At 37.7% G+C, this 23,771-nt stretch overlaps 1 protein-coding gene and 1 pseudogene across 1 annotated transcript in view; both read left to right on the top strand.

Moving 5' to 3' along the window:
• The window catches only part of LOC125963851 (UDP-N-acetylglucosamine--peptide N-acetylglucosaminyltransferase 110 kDa subunit-like), a 275,052-nt gene that overhangs the window by 172,375 nt on the left and 78,906 nt on the right, over positions 1–23,771 (top strand). The gene's annotated exons all lie outside the window — the stretch shown is intronic.
• Positions 15,082–16,760, top strand: LOC125963853 (la-related protein 7-like; annotated as a pseudogene).

The raw sequence follows: 23,771 nt of genomic DNA, 5'->3' as shown, positions 1-23,771 counted from the left end.
TTCAATCTATCAAGAAGATATAACAACTATAAACATATATGTACCAAACATCCCCCAAATAGTGAAGCAGACATTGACAGAATTGAAGGAAGAAATAGATAGTTGTAAAATAATAGTTGGAGATCAATACCTTGCTTTCAATAATGGATAACACATCTAGACAGAAGATCAGTAGAGAGGTAGGGGGACTGAATAACACATTTAACCGACTAAACCTAACAGCCATATATAGATCACTCCACTCAACAACAGCAGAATACACATTTTTCTCAAGTACACGTGGAACATTCTCCAGGAAAGACCATATGTTACGCCACAATACAAGTACCAATACATTTTTAAGAAACTGAAATCATACAAAGTATCTTCTTTAGCCACAGTGAAATGAAGGTAGAAATCAATAACAGAACCATTGGTAGCCATTTCCCATCATGCCTGCCACACGATATAAAGCAATGAAGGGAAAAACATAACTGACCATTTAGAAAAGTGGGAAAGAGGACATACCATTGACACAGAGTGTGTGCTGTTTCCCGTTGTCAGGGATAGAAATAAATTAGCATCATTTATTCATTAGTGTGTTAATTTCTTGGTCAATCATTGCACAGCCAGTGTTTCTGCCTGATGGGAAGATTTCCTATACTCAGTGTTGAGTGGAGACAACCTTGAAAGGGACATTTAAAAGGATTATATTGTGATGGGCTTAGCAGTACCCTTCCTCCTATGCCAGTATTTAGGCTGGGGTATTTCCATGCAGTGTGTACAATCATAGGCCCCAGGTCACCAGAATTTAGTTGGATTCATTTTGTTAATACATTCCCTCAGTACTTTGTCTTTTATTTCACTGTTGCATTTACTTCATTCTTTATTATCTCTGCGAAACAAATGTTTCCTGTTCAGATGCCAGAAAGTGGATATCAATACCTCCTGAGTTTTACACATCACAGGTCTGTTTTACATATCAGAGACAGAGACAGCAACTATTTCCAATGACTTTGAGACATGCTTTGAACATGTGATTAACATGTGGAGTGTTGAAATGTGTGTCGAGCTCATTATACTTGCTCTAAAAGGTTTCAAACTGCAAAGATTTAAAAATCTTTATCTTTGAATAGTTTTCCTGTGCTGTCTCTTTGTGTCAGACTGTTAATGTGCAGTCTGGCACCTTCAAATAATGTGGCTTTGTAACCAATTATTTACATGTTGTTTTATCCACAGAGAATCTTTTTTTTTTAATAAATTTATTTATTTTTGGCTGTGTTGGGTCTTTGTTGCTGCACATGGGCTTTCTCTAGTTGGGGCGAGTGGGGGCTACTCTATATTGTGGTGTGCGGGCTCCTCATTGCTGTGGCTTCTCTCGTTGCGGAGCACGGGCTCTAGGCGCTGGGGTTTCAGTAGTTGTGGCACACGGGCTTCAGTACTTGTGGCTCATTGGCCCTAGAGCACAGGCTCAGTAGTTGTGGCGCACGGGCTTAGTTGCTCCGCGGCATGTGGGATCTTCCCAGACCAGGGCCTGAACCCATGTCCCCTGCACTGGCAGGAGGATTCCCAACCACTGTGCCACCAGGGAAGTCCCCACACAGAGAATCTTAAGGTCAAAACATACAACTCGATTAACTACACTTCCTCCTGTTCACATTTCCCTCATCTTTTCTTCATCTTCTGTCTGTTTCCTTGGCCCTGTTTATATTAAGTGCTTTTGCCATTATATTTGATTGTCTGTATTCCGGTGAGTTACCACAATGCTTTATGAGATATGGTAGTATATAAATGCATTTAAGTAATATATATATATATATATATATGTAGTTTGCTTGAGTGCAGTGTTTTTTGTTTTCTGTACTGAATTCATTAGCATGGGTCGGTATAAAATGTAGCATAGGTCAATATGTAATTTGTAAACTAATAAGGTCTTAAAAGTGAGGAATTAAGTCTTTTAAGTTTAATTATTTATTGTAAAGAGCAGAATAGCATACATAAACAGGTGCCTAAGGAAAATTTGTATTCTAATCTGGAACTCTCATGAACACTTTTTTTTTCCTCTAATGGTATGATAGTAGGCCATTTGATTATTTCTATTTTTATGGCTTTAACTTTAGAACAATGAAATATTCGTAACTTTTAAAAAGTATTTTTCTTTATTTGATGCGGGTGGGATACTGGAGAAATGAAAGGTCAAACACCTATTGAGGAATCCATACTTGTCTATATATTGTGTACTTTTATTTCAATAACTGATTTAAAATTCCTAAAAGGATGCTATAATAAGTTATTATGCCATTTTACAGACTGAATTAAGTGAATTTCAGGGAGGTAGGAAACTTGCCTAAGGCTATCCAGCTGCCAAGCGGTAGGAGTGAGAATTAAATCCAGGTATACCTATCGCCAAAGTTTCTGCTCATCTCTTTACATCATCCACTTTTAATAGCCAATGCTTTCCTGCTTACAAATATGACTGAGGTTTCCAGACAGTCAACATTCCTTTGTAATCAGATAGAAAACTTACTGTTGATTCTCTAAAGACATATTCCTTTTCCATTAAGTGACTCTAGTTGTTCAAATGATACTTCCAGACAGTAGTAATCACACAGTTGGAAACTAAGAACAGAACTCAGGGATGTGTCTAGCAGTCAGTAAAGACCAACTGGGCTCACTGATGATATTTACGGTCATTTCCTCTAGACTAACATAAGCTTATTAATAAGACCCTAATAATTCACAGTACTGCCCTTGCCTGATTGTTTGTTCTTCTCCCTCTATCACTCTCTCTTTCCCCATATTATTATTATTTTTGGCAATTTTTGGTGAATTAAATTCAGGGATTAGTATTCAGGAGTACTCGTCACAAAAGCAGAGAATCTTAGCTCACACCAAAGGAAGAAAATAGAGAAAAAGTATAAATTATATGAATACACATACATACACACATGTGCCAACTATATGCTGCACTTCTCCAAAATCTGTTCAGTATCTGCACATTTACTGTATATTAGCAGTAAGACCAGAAATGAGCGTAACGCTCTGTTTACAAGGCACAGAAAACAGACACAAATATGGAAATTACTAGCAATGAGAATGGGGAAGAAAGACTACAACAAGGAATGTAGATGATATTTTTGTTTCCTAGCTATGATGCCAAATATTGAACTTTCAACATGAGACAAGGAGGCCATAAAAAGTTGTATTAGTTTCCTAGAGCTGCCATGACAAAGTACCAGAGACTGAGGAGGTTAAACAACAGAAATTTACTCACTCACAGGTCTAGAGGCTAGAAATCTGACATAAGGTGTCAGCAGGATTGATTTCTTCTCAAGTATCTCTTCTTGGTTTGTAGATGCCATGTTTTCCTTTTGTCTTCACATGGTCTTCTCTCTGTGCATGTCTGTGTCCTAATATTTTCTTTTTATAAGGACACCAGTCATATTGGATTAGAGCCCACCCATTTGACCTCATTTGACCTCAGTTACCTATTTAAGGGCCTTATCTCCAAATACAGTCATATTACGAGGTATTGGGGGTTAAGACTTCCACATATTAACTTGAGCAGGACACAATTCAGCTGATAATAGAAGATAAGAGTAATTTAAGCAAGTAACTATTGTTTACAGTGACTTGCTTAAGGATATGAATTTACTCAAGAAAAACAAGAAGAAATTACATAACACTGTACGTTATACAAAGATATTAAATTAATCATCATAACATCCTGTGAGATGGGCATTAAATTAGACTAAGCAAGATGAAGCAACTTATCCAGAATTGTATAGTTGGTACTTTCCAGAATTTAAACCAGGTATTTTCCCACTTCCATTCTACGTTATATATTCCTTTCATTATTTGAAATGAATTTTGAGTCTTCATTTTGCTTAGTTTCTGAAGTTATATGGGGATAGAATGGAGTTGGATATTTTCAGTGACATTCACACATGGGGAAGGAAATTGAGTCCAGAAGCTTCAGCAATGTTTCCATGGAGAACACTAACAACAGAACCAGAAACACCGTTATCCTTTTGGTTCAGTGATCTTTCCTGAAGCACTACAAGAATCAATCTTAAGAAGCCCAGTGTTTTCCAAACTTTCACCAATGGGCTCTGTAGGGTCCTCTAACAGTATCTAAGAGACTAACTAGTTTCACATCCCAAGCCACTTAAGACAAGGAGTTCTGATTGTTCTCTGTGAGGAAATCAAGTGACAATCATAGCTGGTGATTTAGGATAGTTTCTTCAGGGCCCAGGCAAAACCTAATACACAGTAATAATCATTGTTAACTGCATCTTTGACAAGGATTAATCAGGTATCAAAGAGGTCTATAAATTGGGAGAAATTATGATCAAAGAGAAACATAGACCACAGATATTTAATTAATGCTCAATTTTTTATGAGTTTAACTTTGGTTAACCTAATTTTCCTTCTTCTAGACAATTTCCAATTCATCTCCACAAACAGACCAGAATAATCACCTTCCAATACAAGATTTATTGTGTTGCTTTAATTTAAAGCATACAGTGACTTCTACATTCACTCCACCAAGTTTTGCCAGGAGAGAAAAGGAGACGTTATATTTTGTCTTGAATTAGATATGCCACCATACTTGACTTAGCTCATCCTACTGGAAGCACTTTGAGGGCAGATTCTACAGTCTTGTCTTACATCCTCTACGGAATCAAGCCAAGGGAATCACACACAGTTACAGCTGGAAAAACATTTGTTCTGGGTTAATACTTTTAGCCTTTACCACCAAGACTATCACCGAGACCTATCTTTACAGTCTCGAAACAGGAGACCTTGTTGCCTTCCCTTTTCATATTGACTAGGAAGGTAAAGGGAAGAACTGAGAAGTACCCAAAGTCAGCTAGCAGCCAGCACAGATAAATCATCGGTGGAGACAGTGTTTCTTTCAAAAGATATAAACATAAGAGGAAGTCCTAGTGTTTGAAACAACTGTGCATAATAAAATTCCATGAAAACCTAGAAATCCAGATGCAGATCAGTAACATATTGGTTAAATAAGCTGTTATGTTCATGCAATGGGCAAGTGTACATACATTAAGAAGAATGAGATACTCTTTTCTATGAGATTCTCTTTTCACTGAACTCATCAGTGCTGCAAACACAATGTTACATAATACTTTTTCTTTAACATTATATCAGGCATCCTCATCTTGTCCTGCATTTATTGCCAGTGTTACTAAAGTCTATCACTTACCTCTTTCTCTTTTTTTTTTTTTAACATCTTTATTGGAGTATAATTGCTTTACAATGGTATGTTAGTTTCAGCTTCACAACAAAATGAATCAGTTATATATACACATATATTCCCATATCTCTTCCCGCTTGCGTCTCCCTCCCTCCCACCCTCCCTATCCCACCCCTCCAGGCGGTCACAAAGCACCGAGCTGATCTCCCTGTGCTATGCGGCTGCTTCCCACTAGCTAACTGCCCTACGTTTGGTAGTGTATATATGTCCATGCCTCTTTATCGCTTTGTCACAGTTTACCCTTCCCCCTCCCCATAGCCTCAAGTCCATTCTCTAGTAAGTCTGTGTCTTTATTCCTGTTTCACCCCTAGGTTTTTCATGACATTTTTTTTTTAAATTCCATATATATGTGTTAGCATACGGTATTTGTCTCTCTCTTTCTGACTTACTTCACTCTGTATGACAGACTCTAGGTCCATCCACCTCATTACAAATAGCTCAATTTCGTCTCTTTTTATGGCTGAGTAATATTCCATTGTATATATGTGCCACATCTTCTTTATCCATTCATCCGATGATGGACACTTAGGTTGTTTCCATCTCTGGGCTATTGTAAATAGAGCTGCAATGAACATTTTGGTACATGACTCTTTTTGAATTATGGTTTTCTCAGGGTATATGCCCAGTAGTGGGATTGCTGGGTCATATGGTAGTTCTATTTGTAGCTTTTTAAGGAACCTCCATACTGTACTCCACAGTGGCTGTATCAATTTACATTCCCACCAACAGTGTAAGAGGGTTCCCTTTTCTCCACACCCTCTCCAGCATTTATTGTTTCTAGATTTTTTGATGATGGCCATTCTGACTGGTGTGAGATGATATCTCATTGTAGTTTTGATTTGCATTTCTCTAATGATTAGTGATGTTGAGCATTCTTTCATGTGTTTGTTGGCACTCTGTATATCTTCTTTGGAGAAATGTCTATTTAGGTCTTCTGCCCATTTTTGGATTGGGTTGTTTGTTCTTTTGTTATTAAGCTGCATGAGCTGCTTATAAATTTTGGAGATTAATCCTTTGTCAGTTGCTTCATTTGCAAATATTTTCTCCCATTCTGAGGGTTGTCTTTTGGTCTTCTTTATGGTTTCCTTTGCTGCGCAAAAGCTTTTAAGTTTCATTAGGTCCCATTTGTTTACTTTTGTTTTTATTTCCATTTCTCTAGGAGGTGGGTCAAAAAGGACCTTGCTGTGATTTATGTCATAGAGTGTTCTGCCTATGTTTTCCTCTAAGAGTTTGATAGTTTCTGGCCTTACATTTAGGTCTTTAATCCATTTTGAGCTTATTTTTGTGTATGGTGTTAGGGAGTGATCTAATCTCATACTTTTACATGTAGCTGTCCAGTTTTACCAGCACCACTTATTGAATAGGCTGTCCTTTCTCCACTGTACATTTCTGCCTCCTTTGTCAAAGATAAGGTGACCATATGTGCGTGGGTTTATCTCTGGGCTTTCTATCCTGTTCCATTGATCTATCTTTCTGTTTTTGTGCCAGTACCATACCGTCTTGATAACTGTAGCTTTGTAGTATAGTCTGAAGTCTGGGAGCCTGATTCCTCCAGTTCCTTCTTTCGTTCTCAAGATTGCTTAGGCTATTCGGGGTCTTTTGTGTTTCCATACAAATTGCAAAATTTTTTGTTCTAGTTCTGTGAAAAATGCCAGTGGTAGTTTGATAGGGATTGCATTGAATCTATAGATTGCTTTGGGTAGTAGAGTCATTTTCACAATGTTGATTCTTCCAATCCAAGAACATGGTATATCTCTCCATCTATTTGTATCATCTTTAATTTCTTTCATCAGTGTCTTATAATTTTCTGCATACAGATCTTTTGTCTCCTTAGGTAGGTTTATTCCTAGATATTTTATTCTTTTTGTTGCAATGGTAAATGGGAGTGTTTTCTTGATTTCACTTTCAGATTTTTCATCATTAGTATATAGGAATGCCAGAGATTTCTGTGCATTAATTTTGTATCCTGCCACTTTACCAAATTCATTGATTAGCTCTAGTAGTTTTCTGGTAGCATCTTTAGGGTTCTCTATGTATAGGATCATGTCATCTGCAAACAGTGACAGCTTTACTTCTTCTTTTCCGATTTGGATTCCTTTTATTTCCTTTTCTTCTCTGATTGCTGTGGCTAAAACTTCCAAAACTATGTTGAATAAGAATGGTGAGAGTGGGCAACCTTGTCTTGTTCCTGATCTTAGTGGAAATGCTTTCAGTTTTTCACCATTGAGGATGATGTTTGCTGTGGGCTTGTCATATATGGCCTTTATTATGTTGAGGAAAGTTCCCTCTATGCCTACTTTCTGCAGGGTTTTTATCATAAATGGGTGTTGAATTTTGTCAAAAGCTTTCTCTGCATCTATTGAGATGATCATATGGTTTTTCTCCTTCAGTTTGTTAATATAGTTTATTACATTGATAGATTTGCGTATATTGAAGAATCCTTGCATTCCTGGAATAAACCCCACTTGATCATGGTGTATGATCCTTTTAATGTGCTGTTGGATTCTGTTTGCTAGTATTTTGTTGAGGATTTTTGCATCTATGTTCATCAGTGATATTGGCCTATAGTTTTCTTTCTTTGTGACATCCTTGTCTGGTTTTGGTATCAAGGTGATGGTGGCCTCATAGAAGGAGTTTGGGAGTGTTCCTCCCTCTGCTATATTTTGGAAGAGTCTGAGAAGGATAGGTGTTAGCTCTTCTCTAAATGTTTGATAGAATTCACCTGTGAAGCCATCTGGTCCTGGGCTTTTCTTTGTTGGAAGATTTTTAATCACAGTTTCAATTTCAGTGCTTGTGATTGGTCTGTTCATATTTTCTATTTCTTCCTGATTCAGTCTTGGCAGGTTGTGCATTTCTAAGAATTTGTCCATTTCTTCCAGATTGTCCATTTTATTGGCATAGAGTTGCTTGTAGTAATCTCTCATGATCTCTTTTATTTCTGCAGTGTCAGTTGTTACCTCTCCTTTTTCATTTCTAATTCTATTGATTTGAGTCTTCTCCCTTTTTTTCTTGATGAGTCTGGCTAGTGGTTTATCTATTTTGTTTATCTTCTCAAAGAACCAGCTTTTAGTTTTATTGATCTTTGCTATTGTTTCCTTCATTTCTTTTTCATTTATTTCTGATCTGATTTTTATGATTTCTTTCCTTCTGCTAGCTTTGGGGTTTTTTTGTTCTTCTTTCTCTAATTGCTTGAGGTGCAAGGTTAGGTTGTTTATTTGAGATGTTTCCTGCTTCTTAAGGTGAGCTTGTATTGCTATAAACTTCCCCCTTAGAACTGCTTTTGCTGCATCTCACAGGTTTTGGGTCGTTGTGTCTCCATTGTCATTTGTTTCTAGGTATTTTTTGATTTCCTCTTTGATTTCTTCAGTGATCACTTCATTATTAAGTAGTGTATTGTTTAGCCTCCATGTGTTTGCATTTTTTACAGATCTTTTCCTGTAATTGATATCTAGTCTCATGGCATTGTGGTCAGAAAAGATACTTGATACAATTTCAATTTTCTTAAATTTACCAAGGCTTGATTTGTGACCCAAGATATGATCTATCCTGGAGAATGTTCCATGAGCACTTGAGAAAAATGTGTATTCTGTTGTTTTTGGATGGAATGTCCTATAAATATCAATTAACTCCATCTCGTTTAATGTATCATTTAAAGCTTGTGTTTCCTTATTTATTTTCATTTTGGATGATCTGTCCATTGGTGAAAGTGGGGTGTTAAAGTCCCCTACTATGAATGTGTTACTGTCGATTTCCCCTTTTATGGTTGTCAGTATTTGCCTTATGTATTGAGGTGCACCTATGTTGGGTGCATAAATATTTACAATTGTTATATCTTCCTCTTGGATCGATCCCTTGATCATTATGTAGTGTCCTTCTTTGTCTCTTCTAATAGTCTTTGTTTTAAAGTCTATTTTGTCTGATATGAGAATTGCTACTCCAGCTTTCTTTTGGTTTCCATTTGCATGGAATACCTTTTTCCATCCCCTTACTTTCAGTCTGTATGTGTCTCTAGGTCTGAAGTGGGTCTCTTGTAGACAGCAAATATATGGGTCTTGTTTTTGTATCCATTCAGCCAATCTGTGTCTTTTGGTGGGAGCATTTAGTCCATTTACGTTTAAGGTAATTATCGATATGTGTGTTCCTATTCCCATTTTCTTAATTGTTTTGGGTTCGTTATTGTAGGTCCTTTCCTTCTTTTGTGTTTCTTGCCTAGAGAAGTTCCTTTAGCAGTTGTTGTAGAGCTGGTTTGGTGGTGCTGAACTCTCTCAGCTTTTGCTTGTCTGTAAAGGTTTTAATTTCTCCATCAAATCTGAATGAGATCCTTGCTGGGTAGAGTAATCTTGGTTGCAGGTTTTTCTCCTTCAACACTTTCAATATGTCCTGCCACTCCCTTCTGGCTTGCAGAGTTTCTGCTGAAAGATCAGCTGTTAACCTTATGGGGATTCCCTTGTGTGTTATTTGTTGTTTTTCCCTTGCTGCTTTTAATATGTTTTCTTTGTATTTAATTTTTGACAGTTTGATTAATATGTGTCTTGGCGTATTTCTCCTTGGATTTATCCTGTATGGGACTCTCTGTGCTTCCTGGACTTGATTAACTATTTCCTTTCCCATATTAGGGAAGTTTTCAACTATAATCTCTTCAAATATTTTCTCAGTCCCTTTCTTTTTCTCTTCTTCTTCTGGAACCCCTATAATTCGAATGTTGGTGCGTTTAATGTTGTCCCAGAGGTCTCTGAGACTGTCCTCAGTTCTTTTCATTCTTTTTTCTTTATTCTGCTCTGCAGTAGTTATTTCCACTATTTTATCTTCCAGGTCACTTATCCGTTCTTCTGCCTCAGTTATTCTATTGATCCCATCTAGAATACTTTTAATTTCATTTATTGTGTTGTTCATCGTTGCTTGTTTCATCTTTAGTTCTTCTAGGTCCTTGTTAACTGATTCTTGCAATTTGTCCATTCTATTGTCCATTCTATCTCCAAGATTTCGGATCAACCTTACTATCATTATTCTGAATTCTTTTTCAGGTAGACTGCCTATTTCCTCTTCATTTGTTAGGTCTCGTGGGTTTTTATCTTGCTCCTTCATCTGCTGTGTGTTTTTCTGTCTTTTCATTTTGCTTATCTTACTGTGTTTGGGGTCTCCTTTTTTGCATCTGAAGGTTCGTAGTTCCTGTTGTTTTTTGTGTCTGTCCCCAGTCGCTAAGGTTGGTTCGGTGGGTTGTGTAGGCTTCCTGGTGGAGGGTACTAGTGCCTGTGTTCTGGTGGATGAGGCTGGATCTTGTCTTTCTGGTGGGCAGGTCCACGTCTGGTGGTGTGTTTTGGGGTGTCTGTAGACTTATTATGATTTTGGGCAGCCTCTCTGCTAATGGGTGGGGTTGTGTTCCTGTCTTGCTAGTTGTTTGGCATAGGCTGTCCAGCACTGTAGCTTGCTGGTCGTTGAGTGAAGCTGGGTGCTGGCGTTGAGATGGAGATCTCTGGGAGATTTTTGCTGTTTGATATTATGTGCAGCTGGGAGGCCTCTTGTGGACCAGTGTCCTGAAGTTGGCTCTCCCACCTCAGAGGCACAGCACTGACTCCTGGCTGCAGCACCAAGAGCCTTTCATCCACAGGGCTCCTTAATTTGGGATGATTCGTCTATTCAGGTATTCCACAGATGCAGGGTATATCAAGTTGATTGTGGAGCTTTAATCCGCTGCTTCTGAGGCTGCTGGGAGAGATTTCCCTTTCTCTTCTTTGTTCTCACAGTTCCCAGGGGCTCAGCTTTGGATTTGGCCCTGCCTGTGCGTGTAGGTTGCCGGAGGGCGTCTGTTCTTTGCTCAGATAGGACGGGGTTAAAGGAGCCGCTGATTCGGAGGCTCTGGCTCACCCAGGCCGGGGGGGGGGTAGGGAGGGGCACGGAGTGCGGGGCGGGCCTGCAGTGGCAGAGGCCGGCGTGACGCTGCAGCCTGAGGCGCGCCGTGCGCTCTCCCGGGGGAGCCGTCCCTGGATCCCGGGACCCTGGCAGTGGCGGGCTGCACAGGCTCCCCGGAAGGGCGTGTGGCTACTGACCTGTGTTCGCACACAGGCCTCCTGGCGGCGGCAGCAGCGGCCTTAGCGTCCCATGTCCGTCTCTGGGCTCCGCACTCTTAGCCGCGGCTCACGCCCGTCCCTGGAGCTCTCTCAAGCAGCGTTCTTAATCCCCTCTCCTCGTGCACCAGGAAACAAAGAGGGACGTAAAAGTCTCTTGCCTCTTCGGCAGGTCCAGACCCCTCCCCGGACTCTCTCCCGGCCAGCCGCGGCGCACCAACGCCCTGCAGGCTGTGTTCACGCCGCCAACCTCAGTCCTCTCCCGGCGCTCCGACAAAAGCCGGAGCCTCAGCTCCCAGCCCCGCCCGCCCCGGCGGGCGAGCAGACAAGCCTCTCGCTGGTGAGTGCCGGTCGGCCCGATCCTCTGCGCTGGAATCTGTCCGCTTTGCCCTCCGCACCCCTGTTGCTGTGCTCTCCTCCGCGGCTCCCAAGCTCCCCCACTCCGCCTCCCGAAGTCTCCACCCGCGAAGGGGCTTCCTAGTGTGTGGACACTTTTCCTCCTTCACAGCTCTCTCCCGCTGGTGTAGGACCCGTCCCTATCCTTTTGCCTCTGTTTAGTTTTTTCTTTTGCCCTAACCAGGTACGTGGGGTGTTCCTTGCCTTTGGGAGGTCTGAGGTCTTCTGCCAGCGTTCAGTAGGTGCTCCGTAGGAGTTGTTCCACGCGTAGATGTATTTCTGGTGTATCTGTGGAGAGGAAGGTGATCTCCGCGTCTTACTCTTCCGCCATCTTCCGTAAGTTCCCTCTTTCTCTTTTAGACATATAATTTCTTCTTATTTTGGAAGCATTCATCAATCCCTATTTTACTCTTTCTTTTAAATTACAAATGAATATTGAATTTTATAAAATATCTTTTGGGGGATATTTCAAGTGATTGTATACTTTTGCTCTCCTTTGACCTTGTTATATGGTAAATTATATTTTGTTATTTCACATTATGCTATTTATTATATATTGTATTATGTTTACTAATGACACTTATTATATTATAATTACATTATTTTTAAGGTAGCATTTTGTTTTAGATAGACAAAACAACCAGTGGAATAGGAAGCATCTTAAAATTAGATGCAAGAGCATAAGGGAATTGAGATTAAAATAAAATTCACGTTTTGGATCAGCAGGAAAAATTATTCAACAAAAGTGGGAAAATATGGCTATTACAGAATTACTAAATTCTTGATACAGCAACTAGTTAAAAGTTAAAAAATAATGAAAGTGTAGAAGTATAAGAAACCTGGGAGACTTGAAATAAATTATTCATGAGGAATACCTTTCTAAGATACAAAGAAAAAAGGTACATTTAATTATATAAGAATTAAAATTTTCCTCATGGCAAAATGCACTACAAAGGTCAGAAAACAAGCAAAAGAAATTGGGAAATATATTTAGAAATGGATATGCCTTCTTTACAACTTTTGAGAGAAGCACATGGTTCTTTTTCTTTTAACCTGTTATGTGGGTATTAATCTATAATGTAAGTGCATGGTTCCTTTCCTTTCATCTGTAATGTGAGTGTCAACATGGGTCACTGTTTCCAAGCACAGACTTTGGATGTTCCTGTACTGGTCCCGTCACTGACCATCCACAAAAACTTACAAATGTTGCTTTACTTTCCTGGGGGTTAGAGTCTTAGCTAAGAAATGGAAGCAAAATAGAACTTTCCCCCAGGGATGATAGAAGGTTTAAAGGAGTAAATATGTAAGTGACTTGGCACAGTGCCTAGTACAAGAGAGATCAATATAAGTACTTACCAATTTGTTAAAGAGACACATGAAAGAAATAAAATGTGGTGATTTCAATCTATTGATATATATTCTTGACATTAAACTACATTGGATGACCTAACTTGCTCGTGCTTTTTCTTACTCTAGTGAACTTGGGTAGCTAATATCATAGTTTAAAATTTTTCCTTTTATATTTACAAGTAAATTTGACCTGTAAATTTCTTTTTCCTTACAGTCCTAATCTATTTTCAGTATTAGGATTATATAGACTTTATAAGATGAATAAAGGAGCATTCTTCCTTTGCTACTCCTTAGAAGTTTTTCTTTGTTAATATTAATGTTATCTGTTTAACAGAAGTTGGATAGAATTCACCTCCCAAATGATCTGGCCGGGTCTGGTATTTTCTTGGTGAAAGCTTGTGAACTATTGACTTAATTCCTTTACTGGTGCAAGAACTACAGCTACAAATTTCCGCTTGTGTCAGTTTTGGTAAACTTCAGGAGCTAGGAAATTGTCCACTTTACAGAAATGTTCAAATTTACTGGCATTTCATATATTCTCTGTTTGTACTCTCTGCTATAACATTGTCCTGATTCTTTCTGTATATTGTTTACTTACGTTTTTGTTTTGCTTAATCAAAGTTTGTTTTTTTAAATCTTTTCAAAGAATATTCTTTTGACTTACTAAATCACCTCAATTTTATACTTTTTTCTGTTTTATTAAGTTCTGCTCATATCTTTATTGTCTCTTTTTCTATGTTCTCAGGGTTTATTGTTTTACTCTTCTGATGTCAATTAAAACACTTGGTTATTAATTTTAATAAATCTTTTGACTTATAAACAGTTGAACTTTTTGAAGGTTCCAGCTTAGTTGTACGTATCTAAGGGTCAGCTCCTCCTCATAGTTGCTGGCCTAAGGCTTAGTTCACCCTATAGCCATGTATATATTGACATTTTTTCCCCTCGACTTTCTGTGTTTTGCTACTTCTCACTTCTCTTTGCAGAGAAGCCCTTTGAAATACCCTTAACTTATTTTACAGCCAATAAGTCTTTAAAATACTGTGTATTTTTTAAGATAAATCAACTTATATAATTAGGCAGGAAATCTGACCTGCCATATTTCACTCTTCTCCACGATTAATCTGCTGTATTACACGACCTTCGAGTTTTTAGCTTTAACAATGACATGTACTCTAAAAATGTTTGAAAGATCCTACCCAGTCTTTTAAAACATCCTTGCTCCTTGTTTCACTTCTAGTTTTATGTATATTTTCTGCCTGGCACCTGATTATTCCAACATCTGATGGATGGCCTTGGGAATCTAATTCTGCTATTGATTGTTTTTGCTGATTCTCTCCACTTGTAGCTGATTTCTTCATTATTGTGTAAATTTAGATCATGAGCTCATGTTTAGCTAAACTTTATCTGTGGGAACGCTATAGGCCTGTGTTGAAGGTCTACCTCTCCAGAAAGGGTTTAGTTTTGTGTTTGGAATACCACCGATTTGGGAGCATTGTAAGTTAATTTCTTAGCTTCTGTTTGCAAGACCGCAAATAAATTTGCAACCCAAACACTGTGAACACAGATCTGCGGTTCAGAATTCTCAAGATTTCCTACCTGTTTCCTACCCAGAGCAGAGGCCAAGAGAATTTGATCTTAGTCTCCCTTTGCCAGCAGATATTTTTTTCTCCTGGCACACCCTTTCATTAAAGGTGAAGCCAGGGATAGATAGCTTTAGTTCTAACTTCCCATCTAGTAGGGATGGAGTCTTACCTCCTGCCTCCCATGTGGTCATGGCCATTTAAAAACAAGTCTCTATACCAGGTGTGTCATTCAACTACGGCCTGTATTCCAAATCCAGACAGCTGCCTATTTTTTATGGCCTATGAGCTATGAATAATTTTCACGTTTTAACTGGTAACATTTTAAATGGTTACCTAAGTACCTAAATAATATCCTCAATTTTGCCTCTTTGGTCTACAAAGCCTAAAATATTTGCCATTTGGCTCCATAAAAACAGGATTTCCAGAACTACGACTTTAAGGATCGGGAGACGCGAAGGACTGAAGGACGCGGTCTCTGGCCCTGTATTTTGGGAATTGGACGGATTGACAGGAATGGAAACTGGAAGTGCAAATCAAGAAAAAGCACTGGAAGAGGAAAGCACTGAAAAGAAAAAAGAAGTAGAAAAAAAGAAAAGGTCTCGGGTAAAACAGGTGCTTGCAGATATTGCAAAGCAGGTGGACTTCTGGTTTGGAGATGCAAATCTTCACAAGGATAGATTTCTTCGAGAGCAGATAGAAAAATCTAGAGATGGATATGTTGATATATCACTTCTCGTGTCATTCAACAAAATGAAAAAATTGACCACTGATGGAAAGTTAATAGCCAGAGCACTGAAAAATTCAGCTGTTGTAGAGCTGGATTTAGAAGGCACCAGAATCAGGAGAAAAAAGCCTCTGGGTGAAAGACCAAAGGATGAGGATGAGCGGACTGTGTATGTGGAATTACTTCCCAAAAATGTTAATCACAGCTGGATTGAAAGGGTATTTGGGAAATGTGGCAATGTTGTTTATATAAGTATACCACATTATAAGTCTACTGGAGATCCAAAGGGATTTGCCTTTGTGGAATTTGAGACAAAAGAACAAGCAGCAAAAGCTATTGAGTTTCTTAATAACCCACCAGAGGAAGCACCAAGAAAACCTGGTGAATTTCCCAAGACAGTGAAAAACAAGCCCATTCCTGCCCTTAGAGTAGCTGAAGAAAAGAAAAAGAAAAAGAAGAAGAAAGGCCGAATGAAGAAAGAAGACAGTATCCAGACCAAAGAGTCAAATATGGACCCAAGCAAGGAAAGCGTCTGTAAAAAAAAGGTCGAGGACCACATCTGAGGGCTCTGAAGTAGAGGTTACTGAAGCCCAAAAGCCACCCACAAAGAAGAAGAAAAAACGAGAAAGAACTGAAGTATCCAGCTTCCCTTTAGGCAAAACAGGGAAGAGAAAGAGAAGTAGCTCTGAAGATGCAGATTACCTAACTCCCAAATCAAAACTTAAAAAAGTGGCTCAGAAAGACATTAAAAAACTTCAGAAGTTTGTAAAGAAAACAAAGAATTAGAAGTCTCTACTGAAGAGGAAAAAGACACTGGAGATATAAAAGATGGATCCCTCTTGAAAGCAAAAAGAAAGCATAAGAAAAAACATAAAGAGAGGCATAAAATGGGAGAAGAGGTTATACCATTACGAGTACTATCAAAGACCCAATGGCTGGATTTGAAAAAAGAGTATTTAGCACTGCAAAAAGCTAGCATGGCTTCTTTAAAAAAAACAATATCCCAAATAAAATTAGAGTCAGAAATGGAAACAAACCATGGAGTACCTACTAAGTCCGAAATGAAAAATGAAAAAACAGACAGTGAAGAGGGTGGTCCCCAGGAGAAGGTTAATGCAGCAGGACCACAGTTTGTGAGTGGTGTGATTGTGAAGATCATTAGCGCTGAGCCTTTACCTGGCAGGAAACAAGTCAGGGATACTTTGGCAGTAATCTCAGAAGTTGTTTATGTTGATTTGCTGGAAGGAGATACAGAATGCCATGCTAGATTTAAAACTCCTGACGATGCTCAAGCGGTAATAAATGCATATACGGAAATTAAAAAGAAACACTGCTGGAAACTAGAGATTCTTTCTGGTAAAATTTTATAGAACATTCTTTTTCAACAATTCTTATTGTGGGGTGATTGTTCTATAATTTCTGAGTTTGGCTAATGAAACTACGTTGTTGGGTTTTTTTGGTACTATAATATGCATAAAGTAGCATTAATAAAATGAGACTATTCCGGTTCGGTTGTTGACAAAAAAAAAAAAACAAAAACAAAAACAAAAACAAAAAACAGGATTTCCAGCTTCTGTTCTAAGCTATCAAGATCTTCAATCCACTCTTAATAGAGCTATAACTCTCACACATGGACCACCCTTCCTTCATGGGTCCTGGACATTTCGACTGCACACTTCCAAAATCAACCACGCAATTAAAAATAAGTTGTGTACATTTAACCTAGCATACCTAACCCTTTTCTTTTAGGAGAGTTTTTCAAGTAATCTTGCCCACCGTATTCTTCAGAACTTCATTAATAATGGCAAAAAACTGGGCTTACCTGGTGGCGCAGTGGTTGAGAGTCCGCCTGCCGATGCAGGGGACACGGGTTCGTGCCCCGGTCCGGGAAGATCCCACATGCCGTGGAGCGGCTGGGCCCGTGAGCCATGGCCGCTGAGCCTGTGCGTCCGGAGCCTGTGCTCTGCAACGGGAGAGGCCACAACAGTGAGAGGCCTACGTACCAAAAAAACAAACAAAAAACAAAACAAGGCAAAAAATTAAAACAACTTAACATTCAACAAAAATGGGAAATGCTCATAACAATTATAGAAGCACATACAGTAGAAAACTATAAACTGTTATTGAAAGAGTGAGACATAACGTTTTATTCTTGGAGAACTATGTTTATTTAGGTCCCTTTTGTTTAAATAAGTATATTTCTGTGTATGTATGTATACAGTCATGTATTTATATACACATACATTATTTGTATGATATATTTATATAAACATATGAAATACATACCTATACACATACCTTTGATTTATATTTGTATACATACACAGGAATATAATTATATATTATATATTTATATACATTGAACTGAAAACTGGTAGTATACATATATATCGTGTATAAACGTGTGTCTACGTGCATGTGTAGAAAAGCAGGTTGAGAGATATGGAAGCATGAGTTAGACAGGGTTCAAGATTTTAAAAGTAGTTATGTGTAGGTAGTGAGGTTAAGGCCCACTTGATTGAAAATATTGCATATTTTTACATCAATTGTTATGATGACCAGATTCCTATGTAAATAAAATTATAATTAGCTATACATACTCGTATGTGTAATGTATAACCAAAAGATATATAGTTTTATATATGTATTATATTTATATTATATAATACAATTATACTAATACATTATATATTGTGTTATATAGAATATATTAACTATAGTGTATTATATCAGATAATAATAATTATATATTTATATATTATGATATAATTGTTTTATAATCAATATTACAGGATATATCATATTAATATTATGAACATATTAACCATAGAAATACATTTCATTACTCATATATTTTGTATATAATATATGCTAGGCAAAAATATATATTAATATAATACATAATTGTTATACACTAATATAAATATTAGTATATTACATTTATACATCAATATAATATTTAATATTGGTATATTTATATTATTTTAAATATATACATAGCTAATGCTCTTTAAAGCCATCTGCTACAAGTAGAATAAGACCAGGAGTATGGCCAAAGCAAATTGTAAAAATATTAGATTACTTATATTCATTTATATGTCATTTTATATGTCCTGGAATCTGCATCTGGCTATTAGAGAGGACACACAGCAAAATCAACAAAAAGTGCCCAGGACATAGGATCCTTTCTTCATTGGAACGGAACCTCAAAGGAAACACAGTGCTATTTAGTCCCCCTTCAAAGAGCCAAGAGCAAACCTTGAAGCACCCAGTAAAAGCCAATTCAAACAAAAAAGCTTTTCCACTTAAACTGGAAAACGTTAAGTTCCCAAGAGACCCCCTACATCAACCACTGAAGCTCATTTGGCAGTAAAAACAATAATGTTCACCGAACAACAAGAAACGCAAAACAATAGGTGTTTTACCAAAAACACAAAAAAGCAGCTAATTAGTGTCTTTCCTCTTTGAGAGAAGGGGGTGGGAAGTGGGCAGAAGACCTGATAGGAAAGATAAAAAGAAAAGGAAAAGGAAAATAACAGTTTCCAGTTTGACACTCAAGCTATCTTCTGCATCCATTTCGTCAAGACCACCAAGTCAATGTGGAGGCTTTTTCCTCCTTCCCTTTTCTTTTCATGAGACCGATCACAACCAGCACTGCAGATTCCATCCAATTAAGGAATGCTGTTGCCTACAGGTGTGAATGAGCTGTGAGTAAAGTACTGAAGTAGAGGACACCTAAAGTGAAACGATTTCATGAATGTCCACGTGGCTGAGCAGCAAGTTAACCTTTCATAGATGTGCTAAAGAAGAAGAGTTGGGTTTTATTTTATTTACTTTTCCCTGGACTGTGTTGAATGACTATCATCGACAAGTTCAGGCTACTTTTTGATGAGGATTAATGCACTGGGAGAGCTGAGAGAACACTCAACAGTAGAGCTGTCTTTTTCTTGATCAGTTCACCTTAGTTTCCCAAACTCTAAGTCTTTCCCTAATTCTTTCTCCTTTTTATTGTAGTAAAATGAACATAACACAAAATTCACCATTTTGATCATTTTACAATTCACTGTACCATTCAGTGGAATTGACTACTGTCACAATGTTGTGCAACTATCACCCCTGTCCAACTACAAAACATTTTCATCACCCCAAGAGGAAACATACACCCACTTTGAGGAGTCATTCCCTATTTCCCTCTCTTCCAAACCCCTGGCAACCACTAATGTATAATATTGTCCGTGTGTATGGATTTGCCACTGCTGGACATTTCATATAAATGGAACCATACAATATAGAGCCTTTCGCGCCTGACTTCTTTCACTTAGTTGCATCCACGATGTAGCATGTATCAGTAATCCATTCACTTCTAGGGCTGAATTCCCTGATCCTGTTTTCTTCATACTGTTTGAATACAAAATTTAAAATAAGTTGAGAGTGAAGCTCTGTTTTAAGGGCACATCTACGAGGCCAACTCTTTTAAAAAAGGTGAAAAGGGAGATATTGTTGTGAAATGATAATCGTTGAGAAGCCTCAGCCAATTTGATAATGAAAAGTTTGGGAAATGTTGCAAAAAATTATCTGCTTTATATTAAAAGCCTTTTAAGCAAGGATTCAGGAGATTGTCTTTTTCTTGCAGGTAACTTAAATGAGTCAGAAGGAAATAACTGCGCTTTAAAACAGATTTTGAAAGGATTCTATTTATTCTTAATAGACGAATGGGAGTACAGGTAGTTCACATCCAATATGGACTCCCTGTGCAAACACTGTTTATCGTTTTAGCCACCACTATCGAATTATATTTCTTGAGAGTAAGGCAGCTCAATTCCTGCATATTACTTTTTTTCCTGCATATTATTTTTTAAAATTCATCTATCAAATTATCAAATTCATCAATCCATTAATACAGTATAAACAAGAGATGTTCATGTTTCAGTGCAGTTCAAATATCAGGTATAAAGAACCACCAGCAAGAAAAAGAATCCTGTATCTCTTGCCAGAATGTGGTCAGCTCTGGGGTGCTTTGCTAGCTGAAACACACTTTCATTGTTAAGAGGATAGAGGCTGTTTAAGAGGGATGAGAGCCAAAAAATGTTAACTACGTGTATGTGTTAAGAACAGTGCTAGGTTATCTCATATTCTATATCAGCCAAGGCTCACCATTTTACATATGTGAAAAGCGAACTTAAAAGTGTTTTAGTAGGGCTTCCCTGGTGGTGCAGTGGTTAAGAATCTGCCTGCCAGTGCAGGGGACGCGGGTTTGAGCCCTGGTCCGGGAAGCTCCCACATGCCACGGAGCAACTAAGAGCATGCGCCACAACTACTGAGCCTGCACTCTAGAGCCCGTGAACCACAACTACTGAAGCCCACACACCTAGACCCCGTGCTCAGCAACAAAGAGAAGCCACCACAATGAGAAGCCCGCGCACCGTAACAAAGAGTAGCCCCCGCTCACCGCAACTAGAGAAAGCCCGCGCATGGCAAGGAAGAGCCAACGCAGCCAAAAATAAATCTATTTTTTTTAAAAAGTGTTTTAGTAACTTACTAAAAGGCACGCAATCAGTAAATCTGAGCAAGAATTCAATCCCAAATCTGTCACACTGAAGTTTAAGCTAATACATGAGAGTAATAAAAACAGCACTAAATTAAAAGTTCAGAGATATTTTTAATTTCATACTCTTTCACTAACGCTCTTTGGAGATAAATCATTTCTTTTATATGGGCCTTAGTTTTCACAACTATAATAGTTGGAAGCTTGACTAGATGATCTGTATGTAGTCTTCCAATTCTAAAATGTTCCACTCATTTGGATTCCTACAATAATTGCCCTTGCAATACATGCATGCTGCCACCAAGTAGCCGTAGAGATTATTAGTTCCTTTTATATCCCTAGTGGGGAGTGCATTTTGACATCAGACTTACCGGTCAATAGTACAACCTGTTACTATAACTATAAAATAACAAAATAATCTGGTATTATTTCCTGTAAAGCAGAAGCTTTACATTGTCTGTGCATCATATCAGAATCACCTGTAGGTTTGTTTGGTTGTGTTTTAACATCTTTATTGGAGTATAATTGCTTTACAATGGTGTGTTAGTTTCTGCTTTATAACACCTGTAGGTTTTTAAACATAGAGGAAATCCATAACCCATTGAATGAGAATCTTCAGAGACAGGACATGGGCATCTGGATTTTTGGGCTTCCATCATCCGTATATTTTATTTTATTTTTTGCCTATGTACAATATTTGTCACATCCTCTTGAATCTTTAAATGTTTCTTTTTGTTTTAAAATTTTAGAATATTCCATAATCTTCACCTACTTTTCATAAGGTGTTATCTGTTATGTTTATTCGATCTTGTGCTTCTCCTGGTTGTCTTCTTTTTTTCCTTTTTTTTTTTGGCGTGGGGGGGGCCCGCCTCATGGCTTGCAGGATCTTAGTTCCCTGACCGGGAATGGGACCCCAGGGCCCCAGCAGTGAAAGCGCCAAGTTCTAACCACTGGACCACCAGGGAAGTCCCAAGACTTCTGTTTTAAATGACTTTTTTTCCCACTCTAATTCATTCCTGGGATCAGTTTCATGTTGGAACATTAAACCAACCTTGCATTACTAGAATAAAGCTACTTTGATTGTGATATATGATTGTTTTACATACCATGGATACAGTTTGTGCTTCTGTTTACACATTTTGCATGCATGTTCAAAAGAGAAACTGGCCTGTGATTCTATTCTTGTAATATTCTTTTTAGTTTTGATCTGAAGCTTATGTTGGCCTTATAAATATTTGAGCAATATATACTTTTCTGTTTCCTGGAAGATTTTTATGTAAGATTACCAATATTTCTTCCCTAAATATTTGGAAGAATTTACTTGGAAAGCCATTTATCCCTGGCAATCATTTTCTGTAAAGGTACTTAATTATACAAACAACTTTTGCAGTAGATATAGGTTTTTAAGATATGTTTTCTTTCTTGGGTTAGTCTTGTTAGCTTGCATTTTTAAAGAATTTGTCATTTTCGATGAATTTTCAAATTTATAAATATAAAATTATCATAATTTAAACAGCTTTATTGGGATGTAATTTACATACCATAATTTCAACACTTTAATGTATACAATTCAGTGGTTCTCAGTGTAACCACTAAAAGACTTGTGTAAGCATCACAACAATCCAATTTTAGATTTCTGTCCCCCCACAAAAAACCCATTACACATTAACAAGCTTTTTTCAATCTCCTCAACCCTCTCAGCCCTAGGAAACCACTCATCTACTTCCTGTCTCTACAGATTTGCTATTCTGGGCATTTCATATAAATGGGACCGTACAATATGTGATCTTTTGTGAGTGGCTGCTTTTACTTTACATAATGCTTTCATGGTTCATCTATGTTGTAACATGGATCAGTAGATCGTTCCTTTCTATAGCTGAATGCTATTCTATTGTATGGATATTCAACATTTTGTTTATTCATTTATCCAGTTGTCATTTGAATTACTTCCACCTTTTGTTTTTAGAAATATGCTTCTATGAACATTCAGGTACAAGCTTTTGTGCAGACATAAGTTTTTATTTCTCTTAGGTATATATTTAGTACTGGAACTGCTGGGTCATAGGGTAACTCTATGTTTAACACTTGCAGGAACTCTCAAGCTGTTTTGTAAAATGGCCGCACCATTTTACATTCCCACCAGCAATGTATGTGCGTTTCAATCTCTTCTCTTACAGCCTAGCATGTCATCTATGCTGGAAAACGTTTCACATGTAGTTGAACAGGATGAGTATTTTACTCTTTGGTTGAGTGTTCTGTAAACATTTATTAGGTCTTGTTAATTCATAGTCTTGTCCAAGTCTTCTATATCGTTGTTGATCTTCTGCCTAACTGTTCTATCCATTATTGACTGTGGAGTACTGAAGCCTCTACCTAATGTTGTGCAATTATCTATTTCTTCCTTCAATTCTTCATGGACTTTGGTATTTTCTTCTTCGTGTATTTTGGGTTTACCTTATTCAGGGCAAATAGGGTAAAGATTTTTGTATCTTCCCTTTCTTTATCACAAAATGTCCCTTTTCATATCTAGTAACTTTTTTGTTTGTTTTAAAGTCTATTTTTTCTGGTATTAGTATAGCCACTTCAGCAATGCTTACGGTTGCTATTTGCATGATATATATTTTTTCATCCTTTTACTTTGTACACATTAGACTTTTGAATCCAAGCAGTGTCTCCTATAGTAAACATTTTTTAATACCCAGTTCGACAATATCTGCCTTTTGATTGTATTGTTTAATTCATTTACATTTAGTTTTTATTATTGATATGGTAGGATTTATTTATGTCTATCATTCTACCTTTGGTTTTCTACATGTCTCATGTTTTTGCTTTTTTGTTATTGTTCCTCCAG

The sequence above is a fragment of the Orcinus orca genome, chromosome 3 (genome assembly GCF_937001465.1).
Source record: "Orcinus orca chromosome 3, mOrcOrc1.1, whole genome shotgun sequence".
In the NCBI taxonomy this organism is placed as follows: domain Eukaryota; kingdom Metazoa; phylum Chordata; class Mammalia; order Artiodactyla; family Delphinidae; genus Orcinus; species Orcinus orca.
Note: the sequence above shows the minus strand (reverse complement) of the source record. Positions and strands in the feature narration are given on the sequence as shown.